This window comes from Spea bombifrons, chromosome 3 (assembly GCF_027358695.1).
Source record: "Spea bombifrons isolate aSpeBom1 chromosome 3, aSpeBom1.2.pri, whole genome shotgun sequence".
Lineage (NCBI taxonomy): Eukaryota > Metazoa > Chordata > Amphibia > Anura > Pelobatidae > Spea > Spea bombifrons.
Window position 1 is genome coordinate 120305215 of NC_071089.1, and position 23120 is coordinate 120328334.

Here is a 23120-nt window from a genome sequence, read left to right on the forward strand (position 1 = left end):
TATGACTTTAAACCTTCAGCATTCCAGAGGGCTTAGTGACCATAGCAGAAGAATTGACAGTTGTATCTCAACTGTTTATACATTATTTCATGATGGTGAGAACTTGTACTCCTAAATTGTCTTTACGAATCTTGAAGAAGAGATTTGGAAAAAAAAGTCAGATATTCATGGTTTTTTATCATTTGGGAAGAAAGTGGCAAAAAGTTGGCACTTTCGAAGCTTGAAGAAGAGATTTGGAGAAAAAAAAGTCAGGAATTAATGTGTTTTATCATTTGTGAAGAAAGCGCCATGAAAAGCAGTGTGGCGCGGCGGAAGCGTGCTGGGCCCATAACCCAGAGGTCGATGGATCGAAACCATCCTCTGCTAGATGTCGTTTTTACATAGGGTTAATAACTTCTGTCATTGATGATATTGCATTAAAACAGCATTCTCCCCTCGGACAAACAGCTTTACAGAAAGCAGAGTGGCGCAGCGGAAGCGTGCTGGGCCCATAACCCAGAGGTCGATGGATCGAAACCATCCTCTGCTAGATGTCATTTTTACATAGGGTTAATAACTTCTGTCATTGATGATATTGCATTAAAACAGCATTCTCCCCTCGGACAAACCACTATAAGAAAAGCAGAGTGGCGCAGCGGAAGCGTGCTGGGCCCATAACCCAGAGGTCGATGGATCGAAACCATCCTCTGCTAATTTTGTTTTTATAATGTCACTTTTCTGTTTAAGCACAACTGGCGTTGCATAAGATTAATTGGCACGTAGGGTTAACAACTTGTGTCATTTATGATATTGTATGAAAACGGCATTCTCCCCTTGCCAGCCACTATTTTGGTAACGGCTGCCCGAATTATTAACAACATGTAGTATTGTAGACGTGGCCTAAGTTAAAAAACAAAAAATTAATAATAATAATCTAAGCATTCCAAAATAGGCACTATGCCAAGAAGTTTTTCATGTGTTTTTTCATGGAAGGATTGGCATGCTTTGTCTGTAAAATAACTTTCCACAAGTGGAATAAAAAGATTTAGCTTAATGTTGGAAAGCTTTAAGGATTTTGCATTTCTGTCTTTCAATGTAATCATTAGCTCATTTGTGTTGCAAACACAGGAATGAAAGCTTTCAGGAAAACATCCCACTCGTCCCTGGGTGGGCTTGAACCACCAACTTTTCGGTTAACAGCCGAACGCGCTAACCGATTGCGCCACAGAGACAACCACTTGTGGCTCTTTTCAGAGAAGCAGTGAGGATTATGACTTTAAACCTTCAGCATTCCAGAGGGCTTAGTGACCATAGCAGAAGAATTGACAGTTGTATCTCAACTGTTTATACATTATTTCATGATGGTGAGAACTTGTACTCCTAAATTGTCTTTACGAATCTTGAAGAAGAGATTTGGAAAAAAAAGTCAGATATTCATGGTTTTTTATCATTTGGGAAGAAAGTGGCAAAAAGTTGGCTCTTTCGAAGCTTGAAGAAGAGATTTGGAGAAAAAAAAGTCAGGAATTAATGTGTTTTATCATTTGTGAAGAAAGCACCATGAAAAGCAGAGTGGTGCAGCGGAAGCGTGCTGGGCCCATAACCCAGAGGTCGATGGATCGAAACCATCTTCTGCTAGATGTCATTTTTACATAGGGTTAATAACTTCTGTCATTGATGATATTGCATGAAAACAGCATTCTCCCCTCGGACAAACAGCTTTACAGAAAGCAGAGGGGCGCAGCGGAAGCGTGCTGGGCCCATAACCCAGAGGTCGATGGATCGAAACCATCCTCTGCTAGATGTCATTTTTACATAGGGTTAATAACTTCTGTCATTGATGATATTGCATTAAAACAGCATTCTCCCCTCGGACAAACCACTATATTAAAAGCAGAGTGGCGCAGCGGAAGCGTGCTGGGCCCGTAACCCAGAGGTCGATGGATCGAAACCATCCTCTGCTAATTTTGTTTTTATAATGTCACTTTTCTGTTTAAGCACAACTGGCGTTGCATAAGATTAATTGGCACGTAGGGTTAACAACTTGTGTCATTTATGATATTGTATGAAAACGGCATTCTCCCCTTGCCAGCCACTATTTTGGTAACGGCTGCCCGAATTATTATCAACATGTAGTATTGTAGACGTGGCCTAAGTTAAAAAACAAAAAATGAATAATAATAATCTAAGCATTCCAAAATTGGCACTATGCCAAGAAGTTTTTCCTGTGTTTTTTCATGGAAGGATTGGCATGCTTTGTCTGGAAAATAACTTTCCACAAGTGGAATAAGAAGATTTGGCTTAAAGTTGGAAAGCTTTAAGGATTTTGCATTTCTGTCTTTCAATGTAATCATTAGCTCATGTGTTGCAAACACAGGAATGAAAGTTTTCAGGAAAACGTCCCACTCGTCCCTGGGTGGGCTTGAACCACCAACCTTTCGGTTAACAGCCGAACGCGCTAACCGATTGCGCCACAGAGACAACCACTTGTGACTGTTTTCAGAGAAGCAGTGAGGATTATGACTTTAAACCTTCAGCATTCCAGAGGGCTTAGTGACCATAGCAGAAGAATTGACAGTTGTATCTCAACTGTTTATACATTATTTCATGATGGTGAGAACTTGTACTCCTAAATTGTCTTTACGAATCTTGAAGAAGAGATTTGGAAAAAAAAAGTCAGATATTCATGGTTTTTTATCATTTGGGAAGAAAGTGGCAAAAAGTTGGCACTTTCGAAGCTTGAAGAAGAGATTTGGAGAAAAAAAAGTCAGGAATTAATGTGTTTTATCGTTTGTGAAAAAAACACCATGAAAAGCAGAGTGGCGCAGCAGAAGCGTGCTGGACCCATACCCCAGAAGTTGATGGATCGAAACCATCCTCTGCTAGATGTCGTTTTTACATAGGGTTAATAACTTCTGTCATTGATGATATTGCATTAAAACAGCATTCTCCCCTCGGACAAACAGCTTTACAGAAAGCAGAGTGGCGCAGCGGAAGCGTGCTGGGCCCATAACCCAGGGGTCGATGGATCGAAACCATCCTCTGCTAGATGTCATTTTTACATAGGGTTAATAACTTCTGTCATTGATGATATTGCATTAAAACAGCATTCTCCCCTCGGACAAGCCACTACATGAAAAGCAGAGTGGCACAGCGGAAGCGTGCTGGGCCCATAACCCAGAGGTCGATGGATCGAAACCATCCTCTGCGAATTTTGTTTTTATAATGTCACTTTTCTGTTTAAGCACAACTGGCGTTGCATAAGATTAATTGGCACGTAGGGTTAACAACTTGTGTCATTTATGATATTTATGAAAACGGCATTCTCCCCTTGACAGCCACTATTTTGGTAACGGCTGCCCGAATTATTAACAACATGTAGTATTGTAGACGTGGCCTAAGTTAAAAAACAAAAAATTAATAATAATAATCTAAGCATTCCAAAATTGGCACTATGCCAAGAAGTTTTTCATGTGTTTTTTCATGGAAGGATTGGCATGCTTTGTCTGGAAAATAACTTTCCACAAGTGGAATAAGAAGATTTAGCTTAATGTTGGAAAGCTTTAAGGATTTTGCATTTCTGTCTTTCAATGTAATCATTAGCTCATTGGTGTTGCAAACACAGGAATGAAAGTTTTCAGGAAAACATCCCACTCGTCCCTGGGTGGGCTTGAACCACCAACCTTTCGGTTAACAGCCGAACGCGCTAACCGATTGCGCCACAGAGACAACCACTTGTGACTGTCTTCAGAGAAGCAGTGAGGATTATGACTTTAAACCTTCAGCATTCCAGAGGGCTTAGTGACCATAGCAGAAGAATTGACAGTTGTATCTCAACTGTTTATACATTATTTCATGATGGTGAGAACTTGTACTCCTAAATTGTCTTTACGAATCTTGAAGAAGAGATTTGGAAAAAAAAGTCAGATATTCATGGTTTTTTATCATTTGGGAAGAAAGTGGCAAAAAGTTGGCCCTTTCGAAGCTTGAAGAAGAGATTTGGAGAAAAAAAAGTCAGGAATTAATGTGTTTTATCATTTGTGAAGAAAGCACCATGAAAAGCAGAGTGGCGCAGCGGACGCGTGCTGGGCCCATAACCCAGAGGTCGATGGATCGAAACCATTCTCTGCTAGATGTCATTTTTACATAGGGTTAATAACTTCTGTCATTGATGATATTGCATGAAAACAGCATTCTCCCCTCGGACAAACAGCTTTACAGAAAGCAGCGTGGCGCAGCGGAAGCGTGCTGGGCCCATAACCCAGAGGTCGATGGATCGAAACCGTCCTCTGCTAGATGTCATTTTTACATAGGGTTAATAACTTCTGTCATTGATGATATTGCATTAAAACAGCATTCTCCCCTCGGACAAACCACTATATGAAAAGCAGTGTGGCGCAGCGGAAGCGTGCTGGGCCCATAACCCAGAGGTCGATGGATCGAAACCATCCTCTGCTAGATGTCGTTTTTACATAGGGTTAATAACTTCTGTCATTGATGATATTGCATTAAAACAGCATTCTCCCCTCGGACAAACCATTATACGAAAAGCAGAGTGGCGCAGCGGAACCGTGCTGGGCCCATAACCCAGAGGTCAATGGATCGAAACCATCCTCTGCTAGATGTCATTTTTACATAGGGTTAATAACTTCTGTCATTGATGATATTGCATTAAAACAGCATTCTCCCCTCGGACAAACCACTATAAGAAAAGCAGAGTGGCGCAGCGGAAGCGTGCTGGGCCCATAACCCAGAGGTCGATGGATCGAAACCATCCTCTGCTAATTTTGTTTTTATAATGTCACTTTTCTGTTTAAGCACAACTGGCGTTGCATAAGATTAATTGGCACGTAGGGTTAACAACTTGTGTCATTTATGATATTGTATGAAAACGGCATTCTCCCCTTGCCAGCCACTATTTTGGTAACGGCTGCCCGAATTATTAACAACATGTAGTATTGTAGACGTGGCCTAAGTTAAAAAACAAAAAATTAATAATAATAATCTAAGCATTCCAAAATTGGCACTATGCCAAGAAGTTTTTCCTGTGTTTTTTCATGGAAGGATTGGCATGCTTTGTCTGGAAAATAACTTTCCACAAGTGGAATAAGAAGATTTGGCTTAATGTTGGAAAGCTTTAAGGATTTTGCATTTCTGTCTTTCAATATAATCATTAGCTCATTTGTGTTGCAAACACAGGAATGAAAGTTTTCAGGAAAACGTCCCACTCGTCCCTGGGTGGGCTTGAACCACCAACTTTTCGGTTAACAGCCGAACGCGCTAACCGATTGCGCCACAGAGACAACCACTTGTGACTGTTTTCAGAGAAGCAGTGAGGATTATGACTTTAAACCTTCAGCATTCCAGAGGGCTTAGTGACCATAGCAGAAGAATTGACAGTTGTATCTCAACTGTTTATACATTATTTCATGATGGTGAGAACTTGTACTCCTAAATTGTCTTTACGAATCTTGAAGAAGAGATTTGGAAAAAAAAGTCAGATATTCATGGTTTTTTATCATTTGGGAAGAAAGTGGCAAAAAGTTGGCACTTTCGAAGCTTGAAGAAGAGATTTGGAGAAAAAAAAGTCAGGAATTAATGTGTTTTATCATTTGTGAAGAAAGCGCCATGAAAAGCAGTGTGGCGCGGCGGAAGCGTGCTGGGCCCATAACCCAGAGGTCGATGGATCGAAACCATCCTCTGCTAGATGTCGTTTTTACATAGGGTTAATAACTTCTGTCATTGATGATATTGCATTAAAACAGCATTCTCCCCTCGGACAAACAGCTTTACAGAAAGCAGAGTGGCGCAGCGGAAGCGTGCTGGGCCCATAACCCAGAGGTCGATGGATCGAAACCATCCTCTGCTAGATGTCATTTTTACATAGGGTTAATAACTTCTGTCATTGATGATATTGCATTAAAACAGCATTCTCCCCTCGGACAAACCACTATAAGAAAAGCAGAGTGGCGCAGCGGAAGCGTGCTGGGCCCATAACCCAGAGGTCGATGGATCGAAACCATCCTCTGCTAATTTTGTTTTTATAATGTCACTTTTCTGTTTAAGCACAACTGGCGTTGCATAAGATTAATTGGCACGTAGGGTTAACAACTTGTGTCATTTATGATATTGTATGAAAACGGCATTCTCCCCTTGCCAGCCACTATTTTGGTAACGGCTGCCCGAATTATTAACAACATGTAGTATTGTAGACGTGGCCTAAGTTAAAAAACAAAAAATTAATAATAATAATCTAAGCATTCCAAAATAGGCACTATGCCAAGAAGTTTTTCATGTGTTTTTTCATGGAAGGATTGGCATGCTTTGTCTGTAAAATAACTTTCCACAAGTGGAATAAGAAGATTTAGCTTAATGTTGGAAAGCTTTAAGGATTTTGCATTTCTGTCTTTCAATGTAATCATTAGCTCATTTGTGTTGCAAACACAGGAATGAAAGCTTTCAGGAAAACATCCCACTCGTCCCTGGGTGGGCTTGAACCACCAACTTTTCGGTTAACAGCCGAACGCGCTAACCGATTGCGCCACAGAGACAACCACTTGTGGCTCTTTTCAGAGAAGCAGTGAGGATTATGACTTTAAACCTTCAGCATTCCAGAGGGCTTAGTGACCATAGCAGAAGAATTGACAGTTGTATCTCAACTGTTTATACATTATTTCATGATGGTGAGAACTTGTACTCCTAAATTGTCTTTACGAATCTTGAAGAAGAGATTTGGAAAAAAAAGTCAGATATTCATGGTTTTTTATCATTTGGGAAGAAAGTGGCAAAAAGTTGGCTCTTTCGAAGCTTGAAGAAGAGATTTGGAGAAAAAAAAGTCAGGAATTAATGTGTTTTATCATTTGTGAAGAAAGCACCATGAAAAGCAGAGTGGTGCAGCGGAAGCGTGCTGGGCCCATAACCCAGAGGTCGATGGATCGAAACCATCTTCTGCTAGATGTCATTTTTACATAGGGTTAATAACTTCTGTCATTGATGATATTGCATGAAAACAGCATTCTCCCCTCGGACAAACAGCTTTACAGAAAGCAGAGGGGCGCAGCGGAAGCGTGCTGGGCCCATAACCCAGAGGTCGATGGATCGAAACCATCCTCTGCTAGATGTCATTTTTACATAGGGTTAATAACTTCTGTCATTGATGATATTGCATTAAAACAGCATTCTCCCCTCGGACAAACCACTATATTAAAAGCAGAGTGGCGCAGCGGAAGCGTGCTGGGCCCGTAACCCAGAGGTCGATGGATCGAAACCATCCTCTGCTAATTTTGTTTTTATAATGTCACTTTTCTGTTTAAGCACAACTGGCGTTGCATAAGATTAATTGGCACGTAGGGTTAACAACTTGTGTCATTTATGATATTGTATGAAAACGGCATTCTCCCCTTGCCAGCCACTATTTTGGTAACGGCTGCCCGAATTATTAACAACATGTAGTATTGTAGACGTGGCCTAAGTTAAAAAACAAAAAATGAATAATAATAATCTAAGCATTCCAAAATTGGCACTATGCCAAGAAGTTTTTCCTGTGTTTTTTCATGGAAGGATTGGCATGCTTTGTCTGGAAAATAACTTTCCACAAGTGGAATAAGAAGATTTGGCTTAAAGTTGGAAAGCTTTAAGGATTTTGCATTTCTGTCTTTCAATGTAATCATTAGCTCATTGGTGTTGCAAACACAAGAATGAAAGTTTTCAGGAAAACATCCCACTCGTCCCTGGGTGGGCTTGAACCAACAACCTTTCGGTTAACAGCCGAACGCGCTAACCGATTGCGCCACAGAGACAACCACTTGTGACTGTTTTCAGAGAAGCAGTGAGGATTATGACTTTAAACCTTCAGCATTCCAGAGGGCTTAGTGACCATAGCAGAAGAATTGACAGTTGTATCTCAACTGTTTATACATTATTTCATGATGGTGAGAACTTGTACTCCTAAATTGTCTTTACGAATCTTGAAGAAGAGATTTGGAAAAAAAGTCAGATATTCATGGTTTTTTATCATTTGGGAAGAAAGTGGCAAAAAGTTGGCACTTTCGAAGCTTGAAGAAGAGATTTGGAGAAAAAAAAGTCAGGAATTAATGTGTTTTATCGTTTGTGAAAAAAACACCATGAAAAGCAGAGTGGCGCAGCAGAAGCGTGCTGGACCCATACCCCAGAAGTTGATGGATCGAAACCATCCTCTGCTAGATGTCATTTTTACATAGGGTTAATAACTTCTGTCATTGATGATATTGCATGAAAACAGCATTCTCCAGTCGGACAAACAGCTTTACAGGAAGCAGAGTGGCGCAGCAGAAGCGTGCTGGGCCCATAACCCAGGGGTCGATGGATCGAAACCATCCTCTGCTAGATGTCATTTTTACATAGGGTTAATAACTTCTGTCATTGATGATATTGCATTAAAACAGCATTGTCCCCTCGGACAAACCATTATACGAAAAGCAGAGTGGCGCAGCGGAACCGTGCTGGGCCCATAAACCAGAGGTCGATGGATCGAAACCATCCTCTGCTAGATGTCATTTTTACATAGGGTTAATAACTTCTGTCATTGATGATATTGCATTAAAACAGCATTCTCCCCTCGGACAAACCACTATAAGAAAAGCAGAGTGGCGCAGCGGAAGCGTGCTGGGCCCATAACCCAGAGGTCGATGGATCGAAACCATCCTCTGCTAATTTTGTTTTTATAATGTCACTTTTCTGTTTAAGCACAACTGGCGTTGCATAAGATTAATTGGCACGTAGGGTTAACAACTTGTGTCATTTATGATATTGTATGAAAACGGCATTCTCCCCTTGCCAGCCACTATTTTGGTAACGGCTGCCCGAATTATTAACAACATGTAGTATTGTAGACGTGGCCTAAGTTAAAAAACAAAAAATTAATAATAATAATCTAAGCATTCCAAAATTGGCACTATGCCAAGAAGTTTTTCCTGTGTTTTTTCATGGAAGGATTGGCATGCTTTGTCTGGAAAATAACTTTCCACAAGTGGAATAAGAAGATTTGGCTTAATGTTGGAAAGCTTTAAGGATTTTGCATTTCTGTCTTTCAATATAATCATTAGCTCATTTGTGTTGCAAACACAGGAATGAAAGTTTTCAGGAAAACGTCCCACTCGTCCCTGGGTGGGCTTGAACCACCAACCTTTCGGTTAACAGCAGAACACGCTAACCGATTGCGCCACAGAGACAACCACTTGTGACTGTTTTCAGAGAAGCAGTGAGGATTATGACTTTAAACCTTCAGCATTCCAGAGGGCTTAGTGACCATAGCAGAAGAATTGACAGTTGTATCTCAACTGTTTATACATTATTTCATGATGGTGAGAACTTGTACTCCTAAATTGTCTTTACGAATCTTGAAGAAGAGATTTGGAAAAAAAAAGTCAGATATTCATGGTTTTTTATCATTTGGGAAGAAAGTGGCAAAAAGTTGGCACTTTCGAAGCTTGAAGAAGAGATTTGGAGAAAAAAAAGTCAGGAATTAATGTGTTTTATCATTTGTGAAGAAAGCACCATGAAAAGCAGAGTGGCGCAGCGGAAGCGTGCTGGGCCCATAACCCAGAGGTCGATGGATCGAAACCATCCTCTGCTAGATGTCGTTTTTACATAGGGTTAATAACTTCTGTCATTGATGATATTGCATTAAAACAGCATTCTCCCCTCGGACAAACAGCTTTACAGAAAGCAGAGTGGCGCAGCGGAAGCGTGCTGGGCCCATAACCCAGAGGTCGATGGATCGAAACCATCCTCTGCTAGATGTCATTTTTACATAGGGTTAATAACTTCTGTCATTGATGATATTGCATTAAAACAGCATTCTCCCCTCGGACAAGCCACTACATGAAAAGCAGAGTGGCGCAGCGGAAGCGTGCTGGGCCCATAACCCAGAGGTCGATGGATCGAAACCATCCTCTGTGAATTTTGTTTTTATAATGTCACTTTTCTGTTTAAGCACAACTGGCGTTGCATAAGATTAATTGGCACGTAGGGTTAACAACTTGTGTCATTTATGATATTTATGAAAACGGCATTCTCCCCTTGACAGCCACTATTTTGGTAACGGCTGCCCGAATTATTAACAACATGTAGTATTGTAGACGTGGCCTAAGTTAAAAAACAAAAAATTAATAATAATAATCTAAGCATTCCAAAATTGGCACTATGCCAAGAAGTTTTTCATGTGTTTTTTCATGGAAGGATTGGCATGCTTTGTCTGGAAAATAACTTTCCACAAGTGGAATAAGAAGATTTAGCTTAATGTTGGAAAGCTTTAAGGATTTTGCATTTCTGTCTTTCAATGTAATCATTAGCTCATTGGTGTTGCAAACACAGGAATGAAAGTTTTCAGGAAAACATCCCACTCGTCCCTGGGTGGGCTTGAACCACCAACCTTTCGGTTAACAGCCGAACACGCTAACCGATTGCGCCACAGAGACAACCACTTGTGACTGTCTTCAGAGAAGCAGTGAGGATTATGACTTTAAACCTTCAGCATTCCAGAGGGCTTAGTGACCATAGCAGAAGAATTGACAGTTGTATCTCAACTGTTTATACATTATTTCATGATGGTGAGAACTTGTACTCCTAAATTGTCTTTACGAATCTTGAAGAAGAGATTTGGAAAAAAAAGTCAGATATTCATGGTTTTTTATCATTTGGGAAGAAAGTGGCAAAAAGTTGGCCCTTTCGAAGCTTGAAGAAGAGATTTGGAGAAAAAAAAGTCAGGAATTAATGTGTTTTATCATTTGTGAAGAAAGCACCATGAAAAGCAGAGTGGCGCAGCGGACGCGTGCTGGGCCCATAACCCAGAGGTCGATGGATCGAAACCATCCTCTGCTAGATGTCATTTTTACATAGGGTTAATAACTTCTGTCATTGATGATATTGCATGAAAACAGCATTCTCCCCTCGGACAAACAGCTTTACAGAAAGCAGCGTGGCGCAGCGGAAGCGTGCTGGGCCCATAACCCAGAGGTCGATGGATCGAAACCGTCCTCTGCTAGATGTCATTTTTACATAGGGTTAATAACTTCTGTCATTGATGATATTGCATTAAAACAGCATTCTCCCCTCGGACAAACCACTATATGAAAAGCAGAGTGGCGCAGCGGAAGCGTGCTGGGCCCATAACCCAGAGGTCGATGGATCGAAACCATCCTCTGCTAGATGTCATTTTTACATAGGGTTAATAACTTCTGTCATTGATGATATTGCATTAAAACAGCATTCTCCCCTCGGACAAGCCACTATAAAAAAAGCAGAGTGGCGCAGCGGAAGCGTGCTGGGCCCATAACCCAGAGGTCGATGGATCGAAACCATCCTCTGCTAATTTTGTTTTTATAATGTCACTTTTCTGTTTAAGCACAACTGGCGTTGCATAAGATTAATTGGCACGTAGGGTTAACAACTTGTGTCATTTATGATATTGTATGAAAACGGCATTCTCCCCTTGCCAGCCACTATTTTGGTAACGGCTGCCCGAATTATTAACAACATGTAGTATTGTAGACGTGGCCTAAGTTAAAAAACAAAAAATTAATAATAATAATCTAAGCATTCCAAAATTGGCACTATGCCAAGAAGTTTTTCATGTGTTTTTTCATGGAAGGATTGGCATGCTTTGTCTGGAAAATAACTTTCCACAAGTGGAATAAGAAGATTTAGCTTAATGTTGGAAAGCTTTAAGGATTTTGCATTTCTGTCTTTCAATGTAATCATTAGCTCATTGGTGTTGCAAACACAGGAATGAAAGTTTTCAGGAAAACATCCCACTCGTCCCTGGGTGAGCTTGAACCACCAACCTTTCGGTAAACAGCCGAACGCGCTAACCGATCTCGCCACAGAGACAACCACTTGTGACTGTTTTCAGAGAAGCAGTGAGGATTATGACTTTAAACCTTCAGCATTCCAGAGGGCTTAGTGACCATAGCAGAAGAATTGACAGTTGTATCTCAACTGTTTATACATTATTTCATGATGGTGAGAACTTGTACTCCTAAATTGTCTTTACGAATCTTGAAGAAGAGATTTGGAAAAAAAAGTCAGATATTCATGGTTTTTTATCATTTGGGAAGAAAGTGGCAAAAAGTTGGCACTTTCGAAGCTTGAAGAAGAGATTTGGAGAAAAAAAAGTCAGGAATTAATGTGTTTTATCGTTTGTGAAAAAAGCACCATGAAAAGCAGAGTGGTGCAGCAGAAGCGTGCTGGACCCATACCCCAGAGGTTGATGGATCGAAACCATCCTCTGCTAGATGTCATTTTTACATAGGGTTAATAACTTCTGTCATTGATGATATTGCATGAAAACAGCATTCTCCAGTCGGACAAACAGCTTTACAGGAAGCAGAGTGGCACAGCAGAAGCGTGCTGGGCCCATAACCCAGGGGTCGATGGATCGAAACCATCCTCTGCTAGATGTCATTTTTACATAGGGTTAATAACTTCTGTCATTGATGATATTGCATTAAAACAGCATTCTCCCCTCGGACAAACCATTATACGAAAAGCAGAGTGGCGCAGCGGAACCGTGCTGGGCCCATAACCCAGAGGTCGATGGATCGAAACCATCCTCTGCTAGATGTCATTTTTACATAGGGTTAATAACTTCTGTCATTGATGATATTGCATTAAAACAGCATTCTCCCCTCGGACAAACCACTATAAGAAAAGCAGAGTGGCGCAGCGGAAGCGTGCTGGGCCCATAACCCAGAGGTCGATGGATCGAAACCATCCTCTGCTAATTTTGTTTTTATAATGTCACTTTTCTGTTTAAGCACAACTGGCGTTGCATAAGATTAATTGGCACGTAGGGTTAACAACTTGTGTCATTTATGATATTGTATGAAAACGGCATTCTCCCCTTGCCAGGCACTATTTTGGTAACGGCTGCCCGAATTATTAACAACATGTAGTATTGTAGACGTGGCCTAAGTTAAAAAACAAAAAATGAATAATAATAATCTAAGCATTCCAAAATTGGCACTATGCCAAGAAGTTTTTCCTGTGTTTTTTCATGGAAGGATTGGCATGCTTTGTCTGGAAAATAACTTTCCACAAGTGGAATAAGAAGATTTGGCTTAATGTTGGAAAGCTCTAAGGATTTTGTATTTCTGTCTTTCAATGTAATCATTAGCTCATTTGTGTTGCAAACACAGGAATGAAAGTTTTCAGGAAAACATCCCACTCGTCCCTGGGTGGGCTTGAACCACCAACCTTTCGGTTAACAGCCGAACACGCTAACCGATTGCGCCACAGAGACAACCACTTGTGACTGTTTTCAGAGAAGCAGTGAGGATTATGACTTTAAACCTTCAGCATTCCAGAGGGCTTAGTGACCATAGCAGAAGAATTGACAGTTGTATCTCAACTGTTTATACATTATTTCATGATGGTGAGAACTTGTACTCCTAAATTGTCTTTACGAATCTTGAAGAAGAGATTTGGAAAAAAAAGTCAGATATTCATGGTTTTTTATCATTTGGGAAGAAAGTGGCAAAAAGTTGGCACTTTCGAAGCTTGAAGAAGAGATTTGGAGAAAAAAAAGTCAGGAATTAATGTGTTTTATCATTTGTGAAGAACGCACCATGAAAAGCAGAGTGGCGCAGCGGAAGCGTGCTGGGCCCATAACCCAGAGGTCGATGGATCGAAACCATCCTCTGCTAGATGTCGTTTTTACATAGGGTTAATAACTTCTGTCATTGATGATATTGCATTAAAACAGCATTCTCCCCTCGGACAAACAGCTTTACAGAAAGCAGAGTGGCGCAGCGGAAGCGTGCTGGGCCCATAACCCAGAGGTCGATGGATCGAAACCATCCTCTGCTAGCTGTCATTTTTACATAGGGTTAATAACTTCTGTCATTGATGATATTGCATTAAAACAGCATGCTCCCCTCGGACAAACCGCTATTAGAAAAGCAGAGTGGCGCAGCGGAAGCGTGCTGGGCCCATAACCCAGAGGTCGATGGATCGAAACCATCCTCTGCTAATTTTGTTTTTATAATGTCACTTTTCTGTTTAAGCACAACTGGCGTTGCATAAGATTAATTGGCACGTAGGGTTAACAACTTGTGTCATTTATGATATTGTATGAAAACGGCATTCTCCCCTTGCCAGCCACTATTTTGGTAACGGCTGCCCGAATTATTAACAACATGTAGTATTGTAGACGTGGCCTAAGTTAAAAAACAAAAAATGAATAATAATAATCTAAGCATTCCAAAATTGGCACTATGCCAAGAAGTTTTTCATGTGTTTTTTCATGGAAGGATTGGCATGCTTTGTCTGGAAAATAACTTTCCACAAGTGGAATAAGAAGATTTGGCTTAAAGTTGGAAAGCTTTAAGGATTTTGCATTTCTGTCTTTCAATGTAATCATTAGCTCATTGGTGTTGCAAACACAAGAATGAAAGTTTTCAGGAAAACATCCCACTCGTCCCTGGGTGGGCTTGAACCAACAACCTTTCGGTTAACAGCCGAACGCGCTAACCGATTGCGCCACAGAGACAACCACTTGTGACTGTTTTCAGAGAAGCAGTGAGGATTATGACTTTAAACCTTCAGCATTCCAGAGGGCTTAGTGACCATAGCAGAAGAATTGACAGTTGTATCTCAACTGTTTATACATTATTTCATGATGGTGAGAACTTGTACTCCTAAATTGTCTTTACGAATCTTGAAGAAGAGATTTGGAAAAAAAAGTCAGATATTCATGGTTTTTTATCATTTGGGAAGAAAGTGGCAAAAAGTTGGCACTTTCGAAGCTTGAAGAAGAGATTTGGAGAAAAAAAAGTCAGGAATTAATGTGTTTTATCATTTGTGAAGAAAGCACCATGAAAAGCAGAGTGGCGCAGCGGAAGCGTGCTGGGCCCATAACCCAGAGGTCGATGGATCGAAACCATCCTCTGCTAGATGTCATTTTTACATAGGGTTAATAACTTCAGTCATTGATGATATTGCATGAAAACAGCATTCTCCTCCGGACAAACAGCTTTACAGAAAGCAGAGTGGCGCAGCAGAAGCGTGCTGGTCCCATAACCCAGAGGTCGATGGATCAAAACCATCCTCTGCTAGATGTCCTTTTTACATAGGGTTAATAACTTCTGTCATTGATGATATTGCATTAAAACAGCATTCTCCCCTCGGACAAGCCACTATAAGAAAAGCAGAGTGGCGCAGCGGAAGCGTGCTGGCCCCATAACCCGGAGGTTGATAGATCAAAACCATCCTCTGCTAATTTTGTTTTTATAATGTCACTTTTCTGTTTAAGCACAACTGGCGTTGCATAAGATTAATTGGCACGTAGGGTTAACAACTTGTGTCATTTATGATATTGTATGAAAACGGCATTCTCCCCTTGCCAGCCACTATTTTGGTAACGGCTGCCCGAATTATTAACAACATGTAGTATTGTAGACGTGGCCTAAGTTAAAAAACAAAAAATGAATAATAATAATCTAAGCATTCCAAAATTGGCACTATGCCAAGAAGTTTTCCCTGTGTTTTTTCATGGAAGGATTGGCATGCTTTGTCTGGAAAATAACTTTCCACAAGTGGAATAAGAAGATTCGGCTTAATGTTGGAAAGCTTTAAGGATTTTGCTAGGGCTGCAACTAACGATTATTTTAATAATCGATTAGTTGGCCGATTATTTTTTCGATTAATCGATTAATCGGATAAAAAAAATGAATGTAAATTTTTCATTTATTTAAAATAATTTACTAAACAAATGATGTTAAATACAAACAGCAGAAAAAAAAAACTTTGATAATACATTTCTTGTGTTTATTTCCCAACCAGCCCCCCAATATATGCACATTTGAGCCCAGGCTTGCTACGCTGCCTCCCAGACATGCCATGCTGCCCCCCCACATATGCCACTCCACGCTGCCTCCCACATCTGCCACACCACGCTGCCTCCCACATCTGCCACTCCACGCTGCCTCCCACATCTGCCACTCCACGCTGCCTCCCACATCTGCCACTCCACGCTGCCTCCCACATCTGCCACGCCACGCTGCCTCCCACATCTGCCACTCCACTCTACCCCCCACATGCCACTGTGCCTGATATGCCTTATACCCCCTGAAACACCACTCCATCCTCCCCAGACATGCCACCCTGCCCTCCCCACATATGCCACGCCATGCTGCCTCCCACATCTGCCACTCCACAATGCCTCCCACATATGCCACGCTGCCTCCCACATCTGCCACTCCACGCTGCCTCCCACATCTGCCACTGTGCCTGATACGCCTTATATCCCCTGATACCCCACTCCATCCTCCCCAGACATGCCACCCTGCCTCCCAGACATGCCACTTCTCTACCCCCAGATATGCCACTTCTCTACCCCAGATATGCCTTATACACCCTGATACACCACTCCGTCCTCCCCAGACATGCCACACTGCCCTCCCCACATATGCCTTATATACTGTATATGCCTTATACCCCCAGATATGTCACTTCACTGCCCCCAGGATTTAGATTCCCCTAAATTAACCCTAAACTCCCCATTAACCATAACTGCCCCTAAATTAACCCTTAACACCCCCTTAAACACAGCATCCCCTAAATTAACCCTAAAGACCCCATCAACCACAGCATCCCCTAAATTAACCCTAAACACACCATTAACCACAACTGCCTCAAATTAACCCCAAACACCCCATTAACCACAGCTGCTCCTAAATTAACCCTAAACACCCTATTAACATAACTGCCCCTAAATTAACCCTAAACACCCAATTAACCATAACTGCCCCTAAATTAACCCTAAACACCCCACTAACCATAACTGCCCCTAAATTAACCCCCACCTCCCCTAACTTTCAGTAGCCCAAATATATATATATATATATATATATATATATATTACATACATATATACACATATATATATATATATATATATATACACACATACACATATATATATATATATATATACATATTCTTACAGTTAGATGAGTGTCACAGCCATGTGGTTCTGGCCTGGAGAAGGAAGGGGCGGGGCCAGTTGTCACAGTGATTACAGGGAGGGGGAGTAAGTAGGAGCTGCTGCTGTGAGACGGTGAGTCAGACTAAACGGATTATATAATGAGGGGGATTTTTCAGAGCGTTTGCTCTGAAAAAACCCTCATTTTATAATCGATAATAATCGATTCAACTAATCGATAATGAAATTCGTTGCCAACGAATTTCATTATCGATTATTATCGATTTTATCGATTAGTTGTTGCAGGCCTAGATTTTGCATTTCTGTCTTCCAATGTAATCACTAGCTCATTGGTGTTGCAAAGACAGGAATGAAAGTTTTCAGGAAAACATCCCACTCGTCCCTGGGTGGGCTTGAACCACCAACCTTTCGGTTAACAGCCGAACGCGCTAACCGATTGCGCCACAGAGACAACCACTTGTGACAGTTTTCAGAGAAGCAGTGAGGATTATGACTTTAAACCTTCAGCATTCCAGAGGGCTTAGTGACCATAGCAGACGAATCTTGAAGAAGAGATTTGGAAAAAAAAGTCAGATATTCATGGTTTTTTATCATTTGGGAAGAAAGTGGCAAAAAGTTGGCACTTTCGAAGCTTGAAGAAGAGATTTGGAGAAAAAAAAGTCAGGAATTAATGTGTTTTATCATTTGTGAAGAAAATGCCACGAAAAGCAGAGTGGCGCAGCGGAAGCGTGCTGGGCCCGTAACCCAGAGGTCGATGGATCGAAACCATCCTCTGCTAGATGTCCTTTTTACATAAGGTTAATAACTTCTGTCATTGATGATATTGCATTAAAACAGCATTCTCCCCTCAGACAAAGCACTATATGAAAAGCAGAGTGGCGCAGCGGAAGCCTGCTGGGCCCATAACCCAGAGGTCGATGGATCGAAACCATCCTCTGCTAATTTTGTTTTTATAATGTCACTTTTCTGTTTAAGCACAACTGGCGTTGCATAAGATTAATTGGCACGTAGGTTTAGCAACTTGTGTCATTTATGATATTGTATGAAAACGGCATTCTCCCCTTGCCGGCCACTATTTTGGTAACGGCTGCCCGAATTATTAACACCATGTAGTATTGTAGACGTGGCCTAAGTTAAAAAACAAAAAATTAATAATAATAATCTAAGCATTCCAAAATAGGGACTATGCCAAGAAGTTTTTCCTGTGTTTTTTCATGGAAGGATTGGCATGCTTTGTCTGGAAAATAACTTTCCACAAGTGGAATAAGATGATTTAGCTTAATGTTGGAAAGCTTTAAGGATTTTGCATTTCTGTCTTTCAATATAATCATTAGGTCATTGGTGTTGCAAACACAGGAATGAAAGTTTTCAGGAAAACATACCGCTCGTCCCTGGGTGGGCTTGAACCAACAACCTTTCGGTTAACAGCCGAACGCGCTAACCGATTGCGCCACAGAGACAACCACATGTGACTGTTTTCAGAGAAGCAGTGAGGATTATGACTTTAAACCTTCAGCATTCCAGAGGGCTTAGTGACCATAGCAGAAGAATTGACAGTTGTATCTCAACTGTTTATACATTATTTCATGATGGTGAGAACTTGTAAATTGTCTTTACGAATCTTGAAGAAGAGATTTGGAAAAAAAGTCAGATATTCATGGTTTTTTATCATTTGGGAAGAAAGTGGCAAAAAGTTGGCACTTTCGAAGCTTGAAGAAGAGATTTGGAGAAAAAAAAGCCAGGAATTAATGTGTTTTATCATTTGTGAAGAAAGTGCCACGAAAAGCAGAGTGGCGCAGCGGAAGCGTGCTGGGCCCGTAACCCAGAGGTCGATGGATCGAAACCATCCTCTGCTAGATGTCATTTTTACATAGGGTTAATAACTTCTGTCATTGATGATATTGCATTAAAACAGCATTCTCCCCTCAGACAAAGCACTATATGAAAAGCAGAGTGGCGCAGCGGAAGCCTGCTGGGCCCATAACCCAGAGGTCGATGGATCGAAACCATCCTCTGCTAATTTTGTTTTTATAATGTCACTTTTCTGTTTAAGCACAACTGGCGTTGCATAAGATTAATTGGCACGTAGGTTTAGCAACTTGTGTCATTTATGATATTGTATGAAAACGGCATTCTCCCCTTGCCGGCCACTATTTTGGTAACGGCTGCCCGAATTATTAACAACATGTAGTATTGTAGACGTGGTCTAAGTTAAAAAACAAAAAATTAATAATAATAATCTAAGCATTCCAAAATAGGGACTATGCCAAGAAGTTTTTCCTGTGTTTTTTCATGGAAGGATTGGCATGCTTTGTCTGGAAAATAACTTTCCACAAGTGGAATAAGAAGATTTAGCTTAATGTTGGAAAGCTTTAAGGATTTTGCATTTCTGTCTTTCAATGTAATCATTAGGTCATTGGTGTTGCAAACACAGGAATGAAAGTTTTCAGGAAAACATACCGCTCGTCCCTGGGTGGGCTTGAACCAACAACCTTTCGGTTAACAGCCGAACGCGCTAACCGATTGCACCACAGAGACAACCACATGTGACTGTTTTCAGAGAAGCAGTGAGGATTATGACTTTAAACCTTCAGCATTCCAGAGGGCTTAGTGACCATAGCAGAAGAATTGACAGTTGTATCTCAACTGTTTATACATTATTTCATGATGATGAGAACTTGTACTCCTAAATTGTCTTAGGAGTTCAAGTAAATGTTTTAAGAAACGTCAGTGGTAAGAAAAAGCAGAAAATACTGCACAGAAACGATTCATCATACAGCCTTTTAAGACTCATCAGAATTTCCAATAATGACTCATTTTGTTCCTAGCACCCTGCCAGTTGAGAAAAAGTGTCACTAATGGAAGCTGGTCTTTGAAAAAGACTTGAAATGATCAGAGGGAGGATTAAAGCAACAAAAACCTACTCAACGCTAAATGGGGCTTTTGTTTTCTATTTTGAATACTTGTTTTCCCAATTAGTTTTTATTTTCAATACTCATTAATCAAGAAAAGTATTTAGAATTATGCAATTACGTGATAAGAATCTCTACTATATAGAAAAATTTTTTTTTTTACAAATTATATTCTGAGGCTGGTGCTCTTGAGGAGTTCACTGTGAAATAACAGTGGTCAAAACAGGAGGTAAAACAAAATCTATTTAATATATTTTCTTAATATATGAAAGAGCAAACTTGACTCCAAATATACAATTTTTTGGTACTTGGAAAGCCCAAGTGTTTGGCATGTGGTTGTGGGAGTAGTCATCGAGTTCTGTTTCCCTCTGCCACTTCCTCAAATTCACCCAGAAAGGAGTCAGCTGCGCATGGTATACCGCTCTGCTTTCCATCCATTGACAGCCATCCATTAGATTACAGCTAGGGAAGATGTGTGAAGGTTTTCTTGTTCTCTGACTTGTTATAGGACAACTGGAGACAGTCTTCACAAAGGCTATTTGCCATTGGCACATAAGACTTTAATGTCATTGTGATGTATCATTTTCTTCACTGCACTTTTAACATCATTATTTCTCAAACTATAAATCAAAGGGTTTAACATGGGTGTCACAACACCGTAATTAAGACTAATATACTTTTGACTCTCTGAAAAACAATTTGTTGGCAACAAATACATGGATATAGTGGTCCCATAGAACAGCAAGACCACCGTCACATGGGAAACACACGTGGAAAAGGCTTTTGTGCTTCCATCAACAGAATGGATCTTTAATATTGATGTTATAATACATACGTAGGTTGTTAAAATGAACAAAAAAGGAAGCACGAGTAAGAATATTCCTCCCAAAAACATCACTGTTTCAAAGAAAAAGATGTCTCCGCACATCAGTTTTATAATGACCAAGCTCTCGCAAGCAAAATGTTCAACTCTGTTACCTTTGCAGAATGTAGGAGGCTTCGAAATCAGAGGAAAAGTGGTTGATAGAAAACAACCCAACCACATAACGCCTGTTGCGGTTTTACACAACCTCCAACTCATCAGCGCTGCGTAACGCAGAGGGAGGCAGATGGCGACGTAGCGGTCGAACGCCATTATCGCCAGCAGGATGCATTCTATTTGTCCTAGGAGAAGACTTACGCTCATCTGTATCATGCACCCGATTAATGAAATCCTTCCTCCTTCTCTGGATATCATGTCCGCAAGCATTTTGGGAACAGAAGCCGACGAGTAGAATAAATCTAGAATGGACAGCTGGCAGAGAAAATAGTACATAGGTGTGTGCATCCGAGAGCTGGATATAACTGCGCCGATCAGAATGATATTTCCAAACACCGTTACAGTGTACATAAGGAAAAACAAAACAAAAAACAGAATTTGAGTCCTCCGGTCGTGAGAAAAGGCGGTTAAAATAAATTCGTTTACAATGGTTTCACTCTGATTCTCCATCTTCTCAAATAACTTATGGACACCTATCAATATAAATTAACAAAAGGAAATCTTAGTAATGAGACCAGCTCTTATACCGATTTGGAATATATTCAGGTATAGATATTTTTTCTCTGAATTATATTATATTATTTTCTTGTTGATGGTATCTGGGTATTATTTTCCATTTTGGACTTTAAATTCTTAATTTTCTTTCTATTCATATGTCTAGTGAAGCAGCTGTGGTGGGAAATACGTGGGGGTACAGAGAAAGCTAAAAAAAAAAAGCCATCTTTGCTCTGGTTCCAGCTAATCACTACATGAGAAGCTGGACTCTACCAGGCGATGGGCTCTCAAACCCATATCCAATTAATAATCAGTTGATTTCTCTTTGTCAGAGAAACACCTGGCAACGACATTTCAAGGAATGGAACAAAACCAGCTTCACGGCTGTTCAAGAAAATCCATTACTCCAAAAATGAGAAACAAAACAACAAGGGATATAAGACAAATTTATGGGTAAAAGTTTTACAAAACATGTAAAAGAAATCGAACGTGTAAAAAAAATATGAACACTCAGGACAGCATCCGTACCAAAAAAGTCCATTTCTAGTGACGCAGACAATGGTGGCACAAGTCAAACTTAACATTCATATATTAACATGTATTATGCTTGTAGTGGAGTGACAACATGTTTCATTTTGAACATAAATACACTGATTTTTGGGGACATAGAAATAAGTTTTATGGATTCCTTACTGTTTAAGTTGTATATATAATATACATACACACATATATATATATATATATATACACTTTACAAATAGTGTTTGAACCAGCTGGCACCACCAATTCTATTTAATCCTGGGCAGACAGGAGCTGGTTATGTGTTTTAGCTCCTGAACTGATGTACAACCAGCATATAACTGGAAATGACATTCGTTTTGTATATTCCACTTTTAAAATTGCCTTCCTGCCCAACTTTATCTGAAATTTCATTTTTTTTCTCTAAACATTTTTCTGAATACCTAGTAAAACGACGTGAAAATTATTATTTGCTGTATGGCTCAGGGAAAAATATTTCATCAAATTTAATATTGAAGTTTGAGAAGGGGGTTAACATTGTTTTCCATGTAACCCCCCCATTTAAGAAATATTAAGCAGAAATAACAGTAAATGCAAGACTAAGCGGGACAACAAGATATGATTCATATTTGTACATTTTTTTTGTATAAAATATTATTAGAGAAAACATACCCACTTGGCTTGGTTTGGATGTCTAATCAAAATTGTTAAGTATAAAAATATAAAAAACAAAAATCCTCTCTTTTTCTTAAAGGTGTCTTCAAGTTCTTGTGTTAGAATCGTCTTTTATACATTCTGTGCAAAGGATCTGACCGCCTGAGATTAATTAAAGCAGGTAACAGGGCCCAAGACGATAAGATTTTCAATGTTCTCAGGGCTATATCTTACCCTGGGGTGTTAACAGCAGTTTACGGAGCTAAATCGAATCTATACACAGTGTATTGTCAGTAAATAGTATTTTCTTAAGTAAATACGTAACCCCTTCTTGACTGAGGACATTTTGCAATAGCATAAAATGTTTTGCAATCTGTAACCTATGTGTGTTAATTAACCAACATCACTCATTAAACTAATACTAGACATGTGCACGGTTACCAAAACCATTTTGGATGATTTTTACCTCCCAAACAACCCAACAAATCCATGCATGGGGGGTATAAACTGTACTCAGGAAATGTTGCTGGACACGTATTGGGGT

General features: G+C 40.2%; 1 protein-coding gene and 7 non-coding genes across 8 annotated transcripts in view; 5 read left to right on the top strand and 3 right to left on the bottom strand.

Annotated features, from left to right (window-relative positions):
• LOC128482812 (uncharacterized) overlaps positions 1 to 23120 on the top strand; it is a 379467-nt gene that overhangs the window by 341656 nt on the left and 14691 nt on the right. The window lies entirely within an intron of this gene.
• On the top strand, positions 1869 to 1940 carry TRNAT-CGU (transfer RNA threonine (anticodon CGU)). The gene has a single exon. It is a non-coding gene; the product is annotated as a tRNA-Thr (tRNA).
• On the bottom strand, positions 2384 to 2457 carry TRNAN-GUU (transfer RNA asparagine (anticodon GUU)). The gene has a single exon. It is a non-coding gene; the product is annotated as a tRNA-Asn (tRNA).
• TRNAN-GUU (transfer RNA asparagine (anticodon GUU)) lies at positions 3632 to 3705 on the bottom strand. Its single transcript has one exon. It is a non-coding gene; the product is annotated as a tRNA-Asn (tRNA).
• On the top strand, positions 7185 to 7256 carry TRNAT-CGU (transfer RNA threonine (anticodon CGU)). The gene has a single exon. It is a non-coding gene; the product is annotated as a tRNA-Thr (tRNA).
• Positions 17335 to 17408, bottom strand: TRNAN-GUU (transfer RNA asparagine (anticodon GUU)). The gene has a single exon. It is a non-coding gene; the product is annotated as a tRNA-Asn (tRNA).
• On the top strand, positions 17664 to 17735 carry TRNAT-CGU (transfer RNA threonine (anticodon CGU)). The gene has a single exon. It is a non-coding gene; the product is annotated as a tRNA-Thr (tRNA).
• Positions 18742 to 18813, top strand: TRNAT-CGU (transfer RNA threonine (anticodon CGU)). The gene has a single exon. It is a non-coding gene; the product is annotated as a tRNA-Thr (tRNA).